The sequence below is a fragment of the Cryptomeria japonica genome, unplaced genomic scaffold (assembly GCF_030272615.1).
Source record: "Cryptomeria japonica unplaced genomic scaffold, Sugi_1.0 HiC_scaffold_176, whole genome shotgun sequence".
Classification (NCBI taxonomy): Eukaryota; Viridiplantae; Streptophyta; class Pinopsida; order Cupressales; family Cupressaceae; genus Cryptomeria; species Cryptomeria japonica.
In genome coordinates, this window is record NW_026728998.1 from 4,421 (window position 1) to 17,500 (window position 13,080).

The window sequence follows — 13,080 nt, forward strand, 5'->3', positions numbered from 1 at the left end:
GCGCTCCAAGGTGCGCAGGTGCGCGCGAAGTCGAAAGTTGGGTTAATTGTCCGGTTTGCCTCGGGTGCGCACCTTGCGTGCACCTTCGCCAGGGTGGGCGCCTTGGTGCGCACACCTTGGCTGGGCTGCGCACCCGGGCGCGCACACCTTGGCACCCGCGTTTCCTTCATTTTAAATTTTTTTTTTTTACAATCTCTCAAGTGGGAAATTCTATAATCTCAACTTTTTTTGCCTTTTCAGGAAACTTTTGAATGGAGCGCATCATTGGTGCGCTCCGAAGTGTGCTCCAAGGTGCGCACCTCTGGTGTGCTCCAAAGCTCTCTCCAGCTGCGTGCACCTGCCCCGGCCGCGCACCCGGCCCCGCCCAGCTTCGCTCACCTGTCCCGGGCGTCTGGTGCGGAACCTTAGAGTAAGAAACATCACCGTGCACCTTGGCCAACGTGCGCGACTCGACCGAGCGCGCACTGGCCGAGGTGCACACCGATTTCACCTGGGTGCGCGCGCAGCACCTCGGGCGCACCGGGGTGCGCGCACAACGCCCGGGTTGCACCGTGGCCTGTGTGCTCGGGGCGCCTCGGGTGCGCGCTCGGTGTCGCCCCCGCGCGCGCGGTAGTGCGGGCAGCGCACCCCGGCCCGGCCCGGCCCCGACGAGAACGCAAACGGGCAAAAGGTTTATTCAAATAGCATTGCGACGCCCGGCGAAAAACTAAGAAAGGGTGCAACACCGGGACTTCCCGGGAGGTCACCCATCCTAGTACTACTCCGGCCCAAGCGCGCTTAACTGCGGAGTTCTGATGGGATCCGGTGCACTAACGCTGGTATGATCGCACCCGTTATGAGCTTGTCGCAGTGTGTACTTAGCAAACCGCGACCCACGTGCGAATCCACCCCGGCCACCCACCCCCGTCGAGGTGCACACCCTCCCTCGCGAAGTGCGCCCCGTTCGCCAAGTGTGAGCCCTGCCCGGGTGCGCGCACCTTGCTAGGGCGTCGGGTGTGCACCCGGCCCGGCCTACGTGCGTGCACCTGGACGGGGCGTCGTGTGCGTGCAGTGTCCCGTCTGCAACGCGGTGCCCACACACCACCTCGGGCGCAACGACCTGCGCTCACATGTGGGCCGAGTGCACCTTGGTGCATGTTCGGGGCGCCTCGGGTGCACGCTCGATCTTGCCCCGGTGCACCAAGGCGCTCGGTTTGCCCCGGGTGCGCACTTGGTGCAAGGTGGGCACCCAAAATAGGGATCAAGCACCAAAACACAAGTTTCGGGATGCAAAATGGGACCCAAGGACCACAAATGCGTTCCAAGACCCATGATGGGTCCACGAGAACAAAAATGTGTTCCGAGACTTAATAAACAAATATTGGGTTTTAGGAGAAGAAACATGCTCTGATGCCCAAAACGAGAATCGACCCCGAAAAGGCCACAGGCCAAAAGTGGGATGCGAGACAAAAAAAAATGGGACCCGAGGACCAAAATTGGGTTCCCAGGTCGAAGACAGGGCAACCGGACAAGAAACGACCTCTAAGGCTCGAAATGAGTCCCGACGACTAAAACTTGACAAGAAGCACCCATCAGGCACCCAACTCGACACCCATGGGATGCCGACCCACCCGGGCTTCCACCTAGCACACCTTGGCACCCACCCACCCTCGCACCCAACCTCGCACCCAACTTAGCACCTTTGAACCCACATTGGCACTCACCCTGACCCTGGCACCTTGGAACCCACATTGGCACTCACCTTGACCCTGGCACCCACCTTTGCACTCACCTTGGGACCCACCCTGGCTCCCACCTCGGCACCCACCCAGACACCCACCTTGGTTCCTTGGCACCCACCTTGGATCCTTGGCACCCACCCCGACACCCACCTTGGCACGCAACTTGGCTACTTGCCACCCACCTTGGCTCCTTGACGCCCACCCCGACAACCACCCCGTGACCTACCCTGGCTAGGGTTGGTGCACACCCACCCTGGTGCCCACCTTGGCACCCACCCCATGACCCACCTTGGCACGCACCTTAGTACCCACCCTGTTACCCACCCTAGGACCCACCCCGTGACCCACCTTGGCCAGGGTGGGTGCACCCACCCTGGTGCCCACCTTGGCACCCACCCATCCTAGCACCCAGCCTGTGACCGGGCTTGGAACCCAACCTTGCACCCGTCTTGGCCAGTGTGGGTGCGCACCCATCCTGGCACCCACGTTGTGACACACCCTTTAACCCACGCACCCTAGCAGCCACGTTGGCACCCACCTTGGAACACAACCTAGCAACTTGGCACCCACCCCGTGACCCACCTTGGCATCCACCATAGCAGTCGCCCACTTGGCACCCACCTTGGAACCCAAGTTGGCACCCACCTCGGCACCCACCTTGACACTTGTGGACCCACCTTGCCACTCACCCTAGCATCGACCCATCCTAGCACCCACCCTGGCACCTTTGCACCCTAGCACTCACCCATCCTAGCACCTAACCTGTGACCCACCTTGACACTCACCCTCGCACCCACCTTGGAACCCAACCTAGCACCCACCCACCCTGACACCAACCCTAGCACCTACCCACCCTTGCACCCACCCTGTGACCCATCTTGGCACCCACCCATCCTACCACTCAACCTATCACCCACCTTCTCACCCACCTTGGCATCCACCTTAGCACCCACCCACACTGGCACCTTGGCACCCACCTCGGGCAAGGTGGGTGCACACCCACCCTGACACCCAATTTAGAACCAACCGAGCATGTTACCCACCTTGGCACCCACATTGCAGCCCACCCTAGTACCCACCCTATGACCCACATTGGCATCCACACCCTAGCACCCAGGCACCTCGACACCCGCCTTGACACGCACCCTAGCACTAAACCTGTGACCCACCTTGGAACTCACCCTAGAACCCACCCACCCTGTGAACCACCTTGGCATCCACCTTAGCACCCACCCACCTTGGCACCCACTCTAGCACTCACCCATCCTAACACCCAACTTGTTACCCACCTTGGCACCCGCCCTCGCGTCCACCTTGAAACCCACCCTAGCACCCACCCACGCAGGAGCCCACCTTGGCACCCAACCTAACACCCACGCATCCTGGCACCCAACTTGTGACCCACCTTGGAACCCACCCTAGTACCCACCTTTGAACCCACTATATCACCAACCCACCTTGGCACCCACCCTATGACCCTCTTTGGAATCCACCCTAGCACGCACCCACCCTGGCACCCACCATGGAGCGCACCCTAGCACCCACCCACCTCGGCACGCACCTCAACACCCACCTTGGTGTGCGCACTGCGCCAACCTCTCAAAGACCCTATGTGGTGCGCTCCAAAGTGTACACCTTTGGTGCGCTCCAAGGTGCGCACCTTTGGTGCACACCGAGGTGCACACCAAAGTGTGCACCGAGGTGAGCACCAAAGTGCACTCCAAGGTGCACACCAAGGCGTGCACCTTTGGTGCGGTCAATGCAAACGAATTCGGAAGTTGGGGTCGATGTCCTAATCGCTGCTGCAGACTACACGTATGAGAATCGGACAAATAGCTTTATATAGGGGAGGTGTTGCGTTTGATGGGTCGACTCCCCTGGTTGTGTGCACTGCACCAACTTCAAAGACCCTGTCTTGTTTAAGAAGTCAAAAGTTGGGGTGGATGTCCTAATCATTGCTGCAGTCTACGCATGTATGAGAATCAGACAAATAGCTTATATAGGGGAGGTGTTGCATTCGGTGGGTTGACTCCCCTGGTTGTGCGCACTGCGCCAACCTCAAAGACCCCGCATAGCAGAAGAAGTCGGAAGTCGGATTTTGGTGAGCACCAAGGCGTGCACCTTTGGTGCGGTCAACGCAGACGAATTCAGAAGTTGGGGTGGATGTCCTAATCGTTGTTGCAGGCTACACATGTATGAGAATCAGACAAATAGCTTATATAGGGGAGGTGTTGGGTTTGATGGGTCAACTCCCTTGGTTGTGCGCATTACGCCAACCTCAAAGACCTTGTTTTCGTTAAGAAGTCAAAAGTTGGGGTCAATGTCCTAATGGCTCCTGTAGGCTACACATGTATGAGAATCGGACAAATAGCTTATATAGGGGAGGTGTTGGGTTTGATGGGTCGACTCCCCTGGTTGTGCGCATTACGTCAACCTCAAAGACCTTGTTTTCGTTAAGAAGTCAAAAGTTGGGGTCGATGTCCTAATTGCTCCTGTAGACTACACATGTATGAGAATCAGACAAATAGCTTATATAGGGGAGGTGTTGGGTTTGATGGGTTGACTCCCCTAGTTGTTCGCATTACACCAACCTCAAAGACCTTGTTTTCGTTTAGAAGCCGAAAGTTGGGGTCGATGTCCTAATTGCTCCTGCAGGCTACGCATGTATGAGAATCAGACAAATAGCTTATATAGGGGAGGTGTTGGGTTTGATGGGTCGACTCCCCTGGTTGTGCGCATTGCGCCAACCTCAAAGACCCTGCATTGCGGATGAAGTCGAAAGTCAGAGTTTGGTGTGCTACAAGGTGTGGTCGAAGGTGCTCACCTAGGTGTGCACCTTTGGAGCGCAGGAAAAGTGCCCTCCAAAAGTGCGCACCTTTGGAGTGCACAAAAGTGCCCTCCAAAAGTGCGCACCTTTGGAGCGCACAAAAGTGCCCTCCAAAAAGTGCCCTCCAAAAGTGCGCACCTTTGGAGCGCACAAAAGTGCCCTCCAAAAAGTGCCCTCCAAAAGTGCGCACCTTTGGAGTGCAGAAAAGTGCCCTCCAAAAAGTGCCCTCCAAAAGTGTGCACCTTTGGAGTGCACAAAAGTGCCCTCCAAAAGTGCGCACCTTTGGAGCGCAGAAAAGTGCCCTCCAAAAAGTGCCCTCCAAAAGTGCGCACCTTTGGAGCGCAGAAAAGTGCCCTCCAAAAAGTGCCCTCCAAAAGTGCGCACCTTTGGAGCGCAGAAAAGTGCCCTCCAAAAAGTGCCCTCCAAAAGTGCGCACCTTTGGAGCGCAGAAAAGTGCCCTCCAAAAAGTGCCCTCCAAAAGTGCGCACCTTTGGAGCGCACAAAAGTGCCCTCCAAAAAGTGCCCTCCAAAAGTGCGCACCTTTGGAGCGCACAAAAGTGCCCTCCAAAAGTGCGCACCTTTGGAGCGCACAAAAGTGCCCTCCAAAAGTGCGCACTTTTGGTGCGCACCAAGGCGCTGGTTCGGTCGTTGCAGGCGAGTTCGGAAGTTGGGGTCGATGTCCTGAGCGGAGGTGCAAACTACACAGGTGTCGGAATCGGACAAATAGCTTATATAGGGGAGGTGTATGCTTCGATGGGTCGACTCCCCAGGTTGAGCGCACCGCGCCAACCTCAAAGACCCTACGGTATGGATGAAGTCGGAAGTTGGGTCCGATGACCGATTCGATTAGTAGGTATGCTCATGAGGTCGGAATTTGGGTCCGATGACCTGCCATGTGCAGGAAGGCGAATGTTGGCACTGTGCGTTGCAAGGTGCACACCAAGGTGCTGGTGCGGTCTTTTTAGTCGAGTTCGGAAGTTGGGGTCGATGTCCTGATCGGAGGTGCAAGCTACACAGGTGTGGGAATCGGACAAATAGCTTATATAGGGGAGGTGTATGCTTCGTTGGGTCGACTCCCCGGGTTGAGCGCACCGCGCCAACCTCAAAGACCCTACGGTATGGATGAAGTCGGAAGTTGGGTCCGATGACCGATTCGATATGTAGGCATACTCGCGAGGTCGGAATTTGGGTCCGATGACCTGCCATGTGCAGGAAGGCGAATGTTGGCACTGTGCGTTGCAAGGTGCGCACCAAGGCGCTGGTTCGGTCGTTGCAGGCGAGTTCGGAAGTTGGGGTCGATGTCCTGATCGGAGGTGCAAACTACACAGGTGTGGGAATCGGACAAATAGCTTATATAGGGGAGGTGTATGCTTCGTTGGGTCGACTCCCCGGGTTGAGCGCACCGCGCCAACCTCAAAGACCCTACGGTATGGATGAAGTCGGAAGTTGTGTCCGATGACCGATTCGATATGTAGGCATACTCGCGAGGTCGGAATTTGGGTCCGATGACCTGCCATGTGCAGGAAGGCGAATGTTGGGACTGTGCGTCGCAAGGTGCGCACCAAGGCGCTGGTGCCGTCGTTGCAGTCGAGTTCGGAAGTTGGGGTCGATGTCCTGGTCAGAGGTGCAAACTACACAGGTGTGGGAATCGGACAAATAGCTTATATAGGGGAGGTGTATGCTTCGATGGGTCGACTCCCCGGGTTGAGCGCACCGCGCCAACCTCAAAGACCCTACAGTATGGATGAAGTCGGAAGTTGGGTCCGATGACCGATTCGATACGTAGGCATATTGGCGAGGTCTGAATTTGTGTCCGATGACCTGCCATGCGCAGGAAGGCGGAATTTGGGTCCGATGACCGAGTTGATGGCGTGCCATGCGCAGAAAGGCGGAATTTGGGTCCGATGACCGAGTTGATGTTGATGGCCCGCCATGCACAGGAAGGCGGAATTTGGGTCCGATGACCGATTTGAAGGCGTGCCATGCGCAGAAAGGCGGAGTTTGGGTCCGATGACCGAGTTGATATTGATGGCCCGCCATGCGCAGGAAGGCGGAATTTGGGTCCGATGACCTGACATACGCATGGAGTCCGACTCGGGGGCCGATGTTCGATTCGATGACTTGCATTGTGGGTAAAGTCGGAAGTTGTGGTCTTTGACCCGATTCGATGACCAGACTTCGGCTGCTTGAGAATCGGACAAATAACTTATATAGGGGAGGTAGTGTTCTCGAGCATCCTCCCCCCGTGCCCGTTTATGTCGATTGATGCTGGTGCTCGACTGGTTGGAGCGCTCGGATGCAAAAATCTTGCACCAGGATTTATCGATTGTGATGGACACGGCAAGTCTCCTGATTGCTATGCAGGAGCTCATCGTGAATCTCTATGCGGCCTTGGTATGGACTCGACCTGCGGAATGGTTCGGCAATGGTAGTCGCTCCAACACGTCCTTGCAATGGCCACAGAGGTGATTCGACTAGAGCTCCAGTCTAGCTTTTGGGTTGCTTGGCGGACTGGTATAGCCGCGATCGAGTTCCGGCCATGAACGTTTTAGATAGCTCTTGGGCTTTCTGGGACGGAAGTCGGAAGTTTGGGCTGTTGTCCGATTTGATGACCATTCTTCGGATGTGTGAGAATCGGACAAATAACTTATATAGGGGACTGTGTTGTCTCACGCAGCCCCCTCCGTGCCCCTCTATCTCGACCGATGTTGGTGCTTGAAAGGGTTGGGATCGCTCGGATTTATAAACGTGCACCACCATTTGTCGAGTGTGAGGGACGCGGCAGGTCTCCTAAATGCTATACGGGCGCTCTCTGAGAATCTCTATCCGGCCTCGACACAGACTAGTCTTGCTGAATGGTTTGGCACTGGTAGTCGATCCAACACGTCGTTGTTGTGGCCGCCTAGGCGATTCGATTCGAGCCCCCGTCTAGCTTTTGGGTTGCTTGGCGGATTTTGCCCTATCCGCAAGTGAGCTCGGTCCCTAAACGTTCGAGAAACCCGATTGCTATGCGCCGACTCTCTTTCTTGCGAGCCTCCATCTAGCTTTTGGGTCTCTACGGAACGGAAGTCGGAATCTGGGACCGTTGTTTGATTCGACGAGGCAGACTACGGTTGTGCGAGAATCGGACAAATAACTTATATAGGGGAGGTGTTGACTGGAGCATTCTCCCCCGTGCCCCTCTAACTCGACCAATGCTGGCGCTCGAACGGTGGTAGCGCTCGGATTTTCGTTGAGCGCCAGCATTGGTCGATTTAGAGGGGCATGCGAGATTCCCGAATGCTATGCGAGGGCTCTAACGGAAATGTCTATTGGTTTCGGTATGGATGCAATTGCGAGTGGTTCGGCAAAGGTAGTCGTTCCGATGCGTCCATGTCGTGGCCAAATCGATAATTCGATTTGAGCCCTCGTATAGCATTTGGGTCTCTCGATGTGATTCCGCATTCCAGTCCCTTTGGGCACTGCTTGAGCCGCATCCCAGGGGGTTCCCTTCCCAATAATCTGCCTCGCAACCCGATTGCTATGCGGTGAGGCTCCTCGGCCGCCTCGGAACTATCTGTGTATCAGACGCATCGCGGGATAAGGGGTTGGCAACGGTAGTCGCCCCAAGCGCGTCCGATGCTTGGACCATTCCGAGGCGGCCCTGAAGCCTCTTCCGTCTAGCCGTTGGGTCCTTCTCGCCGCATCCCTTGCCTCGCACCCCGATTGCTATGCGGTGAGGCTCCTCGGCCGCCTTGGAACTATCTGTGTATCAGACGCATCGCGGGATAAGGGGTTGTCACTGGTAGTCGCCCCAAGCGCGTCCGATGCTTGGACCATTCCGAGGCGGCCCTGAAGCCTCTTCCGTCTAGCCGTTGGGTCCTTCTCGCCGCATCCCTCGACTCGCACCCCGATTGCTATGCGGTGAGGCTCCTCGGCCGCCTTGGAACTATCTGTGTATCGGACGCGTCGCGGGATAAGGGGTTGTCACTGGTAGTCGCCCCAAGCGCGTCCGATGCTTGGACCATTCCGAGGCGGCCCTGAAGCCTCTTCCGTCTAGCCGTTGGGTCCTTCTCGCCGCATCCCTCGCCTCGCACCCCGATTGCTATGCGGTGAGGCTCCTCGGCCGCCTTGGAACTATCTGTGTATCGGACGCGTCGCGGGATAAGGGGTTGTCACTGGTAGTCGCCCCAAGCGCGTGCGATGCATGGACCATTCCCAGGCGGCCCTGAAGCCTCTTCCGTCTAGCCGTTGGGTCCTTCTCGCCGCATCCCTCGCCTCGCACCCCGATTGCTATGCGGTGAGGCTCCTCGGCCGCCTTGGAACTATCTGTGTATCGGACGCGTCGCGGGATAAGGGGTTGTCACTGGTAGTCGCCCCAAGCGCGTCCGATGCTTGGACCATTCCGAGGCGGCCCTGAAGCCTCTTCCGTCTAGCCGTTGGGTCCTTCTCGCCGCATCCCTCGCCTCGCACCCCGATTGCTATGCGGTGAGGCTCCTCGGCCGCCTTGGAACTATCTGTGTATCGGACGCGTCGCGGGATAAGGGGTTGTCACTGGTAGTCGCCCCAAGCGCGTCCGATGCTTGGACCATTCCGAGGCGGCCCTGAAGCCTCTTCCGTCTAGCCGTTGGGTCCTTCTCGCCGCATCCCTCGCCTCGCACCCCGATTGCTATGCGGTGAGGCTCCTCGGCCGCCTTGGAACTATCTGTGTATCGGACGCGTCGCGGGATAAGGGGTTGTCACTGGTAGTCGCCCCAAGCGCGTCCGATGCTTGGACCATTCCGAGGCGGCCCTGAAGCCTCTTCCGTCTAGCCGTTGGGTCCTTCTCGCCGCATCCCTCGCCTCGCACCCCGATTGCTATGCGGTGAGGCTCCTCGGCCGCCTTGGAACTATCTGTGTATCGGACGCATCGCGGGATAAGGGGTTGTCACTGGTAGTCGCCCCAAGCGCGTCCGATGCTTGGACCATTCCGAGGCGGCCCTGAAGCCTCTTCCGTCTAGCCGTTGGGTCCTTCTCGCCGCATCCCTCGCCTCGCACCCCGATTGCTATGCGGTGAGGCTCCTCGGCCGCCTTGGAACTATCTGTGTATCGGACGCGTCGCGGGATAAGGGGTTGTCACTGGTAGTCGCCCCAAGCGCGTCCGATGCTTGGACCATTCCGAGGCGGCCCTGAAGCCTCTTCCGTCTAGCCGTTGGGTCCTTCTCGCCGCATCCCTCGCCTCGCACCCCGATTGCTATGCGGTGAGGCTCCTCGGCCGCCTTGGAACTATCTGTGTATCGGACGCGTCGCGGGATAAGGGGTTGTCACTGGTAGTCGCCCCAAGCGCGTCCGATGCTTGGACCATTCCGAGGCGGACCTGAAGCCTCTTCCGTCTAGCCGTTGGGTCCTTCTCGCCGCATCCCTCGCCTCGCACCCCGATTGCTATGCGGTGAGGCTCCTCGGCCGCCTTGGAACTATCTGTGTATCGGACGCGTCGCGGGATAAGGGGTTGTCACTGGTAGTCGCCCCAAGCGCGTCCGATGCTTGGACCATTCCGAGGCGGCCCTGAAGCCTCTTCCGTCTAGCCGTTGGGTCCTTCTTGCCGCATCCCTCGCCTCGCACCCCGATTGCTATGCGGTGAGGCTCCTCGGCCGCCTTGGAACTATCTGTGTATCGGACGCGTCGCGGGATAAGGGGTTGTCACTGGTAGTCGCCCCAAGCGCGTCCGATGCTTGGACCATTCCGAGGCGGCCCTGAAGCCTCTTCCGTCTAGCCGTTGGGTCCTTCTCGCCGCATCCCTCGCCTCGCACCCCGATTGCTATGCGGTGAGGCTCCTCGGCCGCCTTGGAACTATCTGTGTATCGGACGCATCGCGGGATAAGGGGTTGTCACTGGTAGTCGCCCCAAGCGCGTCCGATGCTTGGACCATTCCGAGGCGGCCCTGAAGCCTCTTCCGTCTAGCCGTTGGGTCCTTCTCGCCGCATCCCTCGCCTCGCACCCCGATTGCTATGCGGTGAGGCTCCTCGGCCGCCTTGGAACTATCTGTGTATCGGACGCGTCGCGGGATAAGGGGTTGTCACTGGTAGTCGCCCCAAGCGCGTCCGATGCTTGGACCATTCCGAGGCGGACCTGAAGCCTCTTCCGTCTAGCCGTTGGGTCCTTCTCGCCGCATCCCTCGCCTCGCACCCCGATTGCTATGCGGTGAGGCTCCTCGGCCGCCTTGGAACTATCTGTGTATCGGACGCGTCGCGGGATAAGGGGTTGTCACTGGTAGTCGCCCCAAGCGCGTCCGATGCTTGGACCATTCCGAGGCGGCCCTGAAGCCTCTTCCGTCTAGCCGTTGGGTCCTTCTCGCCGCATCCCTCGCCTCGCACCCCGATTGCTATGCGGTGAGGCTCCTCGGCCGCCTTGGAACTATCTGTGTATCGGACGCGTCGCGGGATAAGGGGTTGTCACTGGTAGTCGCCCCAAGCGCGTCCGATGCTTGGACCATTCCGAGGCGGACCTGAAGCCTCTTCCCTCTAGCCGTTGGGGCTTTCTCGCCGCATCCCTCGCCTCGCACCCCGATTGCTATTCGGTGAGGCTCCTCGGCCGCCTTGGAACTATCTGTGTATCGGACGCATCGCGGGATAAGGGGTTGGCAGTGGTAGTCGCCCCAAGCGCGTCCGATGCTTGGACCATTCCGAGGCGGCCCTGCAGCCTCTTCCGTCTAGCCGTTGGGGCCATCTCGCTGCATCCCCCACCTCGCACCACGATTGCTATGCGGTGAGGCTCCTTGGCCGCCTCGGAACTATCTGTGTATCGGACGCATCGCGGGATAAGGGGTTGTCACTGGTAGTCGCCCCAAGCGCGTCCGATGCTTGGACTATTCCGAGGCGGCCCTGCAGCCTCTTCCGTCTAGCCGTTGGGGCCATCTCGCCGCATCCCCCAGCTCCTCGGCCGCCTCGGAACTATCTGTGTATCGGACGCATCGCGGGATAAGGGGTTGGCAGTGGTAGTCGCCCCAAGCGCGTTCGATGCTTGGACTATTCCGAGGCGGCCCCGCAGCCTCTTCCGTCTACCCTTTGGGGCCATCTCGCCGCATCCCTCGCCTCGCACCCCGATTGCTATGCGGTGAGGCTCCTCGGCCGCCTGGGAACTATCTTCGTATCGGATGCATCGCGGGATAAGGGGTTGTCACTGGTAGTCGCCCCAAGCGCGTCCGATGCTTGGACTATTCCGAGGCGGCCCTGTGGCCTCTTCCGTCTAGCCGTTGGGGCCATCTCGCCGCATCCCTCACCTCGCACCCCCATTGCTATGCGGTGAGGCTCCTCGGCCGCCTTGGAACTGTCTTCGTATCGGAAGCATCGCGGGATAAGGGGTTGTCACTGGTAGTCGCCCCAAGCGCGTCCGATGCTTGGACTATTCCGAGGCGGCCCTGCAGCCTCTTCCGTCTAGCCGTTGGGGCCATCTCGCCGCATCCCCCACCTCGCACCCGGATTGCTATGCGGTGAGGCTCCTCGGCCGCCTTGGAACTATCTTCGTATCGGACGCATCGCGGGATAAGGGGTTGTCACTGGTAGTCGCCCCAAGCGCGTCCGATGCTTGGACTATTCCGACGCGGCCCTGTGGCCTCTTCCGTCTAGCCGTTGGGGCCATCTCGCCGCATCCCCCACCTCGCACCCCGATTGCTATGCGGTGAGGCTCCTCGGCCGCCTTGGAACCATCTTCGTATCGGACGCATCGCGGGATGAGGGGTTGTCACTGGTAGTCGCCCCAAGCGCGTCCGATGCTTGGACCATTCCGAGGCGGCCCTGAAGCCTCTTCCGTCTAGCCGTTGGGGCCTTCCCGCCCCATCCCTCGCCTCGCACCCCCGATTGCTATGCGGTGAGGCTCCTCGGCCGCCTTGGAACCATCTGTGTATCGGACGCATCGCGGGATAAGGGGTTGGCACTGGTAGTCGCCCCAAGCGCGTCCGATGCTTGGAGCATTCCGAGGTGGCCCTGAAGCCTCTTCCGTCTAGCCGTTGGGGCCTTCCCGCCCCATCCCTCGCCTCGCACCCCGATTGATATGCGGTGAGGCTCCTCGGCCGCCTTGGAACTATCTGTGTATCGGACGCATCGCGGGATAAGGGGTTGGCACTGGTAGTCGTCCCAATCGCGTCCGATGCTTGGACCATTCCGAGGCGGCCCTGCAGCCTCTTCCGTTTAGCCGTCGGGGCCTTCCCGCCGCATCCCTCGCCTCGCATCCCGATTCCTATGCGGTGAGTCTTCTCGGCCGCCGCGGAACTATACCTGTTATTGCTACTGCATCCTTCGGCTGGTAACCTCCTCTGCCGCCTTGGAACGTTCTCTTTGTCGGACGCGTCGCGGGATAAGGGGTTGGCACTGGTAGTCGCCCCAAGCGCGCCCGATGCATAGACCGCTCCGAGTTGACCTTGCTTTCAGCCTCTCACATGCATAGACCTCTCTGAGTCGACCCTGCAGCCTCTCACGTTTAGCCTTTGGAATCTCGCCTCACAACATGATTGCTATCCTTGATGCATCCCTTGCCTCGAGCCCTGATTGCTTTCTTGGCTGCATCCCTCCTCTCCTC

At 59.0% G+C, this 13,080-nt stretch overlaps 1 non-coding gene across 1 annotated transcript; it reads right to left on the reverse strand.

Annotated features, from left to right (window-relative positions):
- Positions 1-713: 713 nt before the first annotated feature.
- On the reverse strand, positions 714-832 carry LOC131867619 (5S ribosomal RNA). The gene has a single exon (XR_009366171.1). It is a non-coding gene; the product is annotated as a 5S ribosomal RNA (ribosomal RNA).
- Between the last annotated feature and the right edge of the window lie 12,248 nt (positions 833-13,080).